Source organism: Haliotis rubra, unplaced genomic scaffold, assembly GCF_003918875.1.
Source record: "Haliotis rubra isolate DU_JTF1 unplaced genomic scaffold, ASM391887v1 Scf1414, whole genome shotgun sequence".
Classification (NCBI taxonomy): domain Eukaryota; kingdom Metazoa; phylum Mollusca; class Gastropoda; order Lepetellida; family Haliotidae; genus Haliotis; species Haliotis rubra.
In genome coordinates, this window is record NW_025765353.1 from 142,919 (window position 1) to 145,000 (window position 2,082).

The 2,082-nt window shown below is 44.7% G+C and overlaps 1 protein-coding gene across 2 annotated transcripts in view; it reads left to right on the forward strand.

Annotated features, from left to right (window-relative positions):
• Positions 1-1,705: 1,705 nt before the first annotated feature.
• Positions 1,706-2,082, forward strand: part of LOC124269051 — a 20,092-nt gene continuing 19,715 nt past the window's right edge. Inside the window, exons 1-2 of one of the 2 annotated variants that reach the window (XM_046704063.1) lie at positions 1,706-1,781; positions 2,004-2,079. The gene's annotated coding sequence lies outside the window, so the exon portion shown is untranslated. Of the gene's footprint in view, positions 1,814-2,003; positions 2,080-2,082 lie in introns of both variants that reach the window. The other variant, XM_046704064.1, reaches the window with a different exon arrangement.

Genomic DNA, 2,082 nt, shown 5'->3' on the forward strand with positions numbered 1-2,082 from the left:
TTGGTCGTGTTCAAGCCGGAGAAAGTTTTGGAACTGTTGCACGGCACCTAAATGTTCACAAAACAACGATATCCCGACTTTGGAGCCGCTACAACAACTTCAATGTGACCAACGATCGCCCGAGAAGTGGAAGGCCAAGAATCACGACCCCCCTTCAAGATCGGTACATCCGGGTCCATCACCTGCGTAATCGGCATGCACTACCAACCGTGACTGCCACACAAATACCAGGTTTGAGGAGAGTGTCAGCTCAAACGATTAGGAACCGTCTGAAAGAAGCGGGTTTACGTGCCTGTAGACCAGTTGTTGGACCTGTTCTACGCCCCCTACATCGACGCCGACGACTCAGGTGGTGCAACAACGTAAGGATACGGACTTTACAAAACTGGAGGCGAATCTGGTTTTCTGATGAATCACGTTTTCTTTGCAACGTCACGACGGAAGACAGCGTCTGTATAGGAGACGTCATAAACGTTTTGCGCCCATCTGCGTCCGACAGGTGGACAGATTTGGCGGAGAAAGCGTCATGGTTTGGGGAACCATCTCATACAACCAGAAATCAGACTTGGTGATCGTTCCAGGGAACCTGACAGCCCAACGTTTCATCAACCACGTGTTAGAGCTTCACCTTCTCCCGATTATTGACCAACAGACACAGATTTTTCAACGGACAACGCCCGGCCTCATACTGCACGTGCAACAATGAACTTTCTGCAGAATTCCAACGTCAATGTCTTGCCATGACCCTCTAAATCACCAGACCTCAACCCTATTGAACACCTGTGGGATACTCTGGATCTACGCGTACGTCAACGTCAGCCGCCGCCACAGACGCTGCAACAGCTCGCCGTTGCACTGCAGGAGGAGTGGAGACCCATTCCCCAGGAAAGAATCCGGCGTCTTATCCGTTTTTGTCCAAGGAGATGCCGTGCAGTGATTGCAGCGCGTGGTGCTCATACGAGATACTGAGAAAGACGCCCCCCCTGGTGACAAACTGGTGTCTGTGAGATGACTTTTGAAATGACAATTTTAAACATGCCCATCTGGGTTATTATTCTGCCAAATTTCAGACTTCTGTCTTAAATAATAAAAATGCCGTGTCGTCCTAAAACTTCAGATCAAAATCTCTAAAATACAGGGGTTGCGTTTCTTTTTTTGACAGAGTTTAGATGTATCATCAGAGAAAAATTATTCATTATTTTTCAAATTACATTTTGTGAAGTTTCTTTTTGACTCAGTATATATCTGATGTTACGAATAGCGTACTAAGTATAAATGTCTACTGACTTATCTTACAATTTTATCTGCGTAATAATACATTTTCATGTTGGTTATTTGTAATACAAGAATATTATTCATTTCCGTTTTGGCCAAGACAGAACAAACCACAACACGTATAGTCCTTTGTTTGCATGTGCATAGACACACCTACACACGTGTGTGTTTGCGTGTGTTTTTGTGTGTTTGTGTGTGTGTGAAATAAAATGTATGGTTTTCATTGATGAACTGAAATTGACGAAGGTGGATTATTCACCTAGACATTGCTCCACATCAAACTGACAGATGTTCCTTCACCTCCTATGTTTCAACAATTAACTCACAGGCGTGGGTAAACTGTCGCCAGAGACCATATATCGATGTATGGTCTCTACTGTCGCCAACTATTTCATAGAACTGAGAATACAGATATCACCATGTGTAGAGCTAAAATCAATGTGTAAGAGTTTCCAGGAGGATCTGAGTCTGCATTCACCAGTGACGACAGTCTCCAGTAAAGACAGGTGTGTCTCTCTCGACTCACCCCAAGACACAGGTAACACTGTCATTATCAAGACCCAAGCAATGTACTGTCAGATTGCCGAGTTTAGTACAAATGTTTATGCAGTGTAGTAACTGTACACTGACTCACAGTCGGATAGTGGGTCCACCAAGTGCATGTTTCAAAAGGCTTGATTTACATGAATACACCCGCCTTTAACTGTAGCTGTTACTGTCTGTCGCAGTGACCTGGCAGACTTGAATTACAAGCGTTGTGTGGGCACGGGACTAAACTCCACCGACATCGATAACATTCAGAATGTG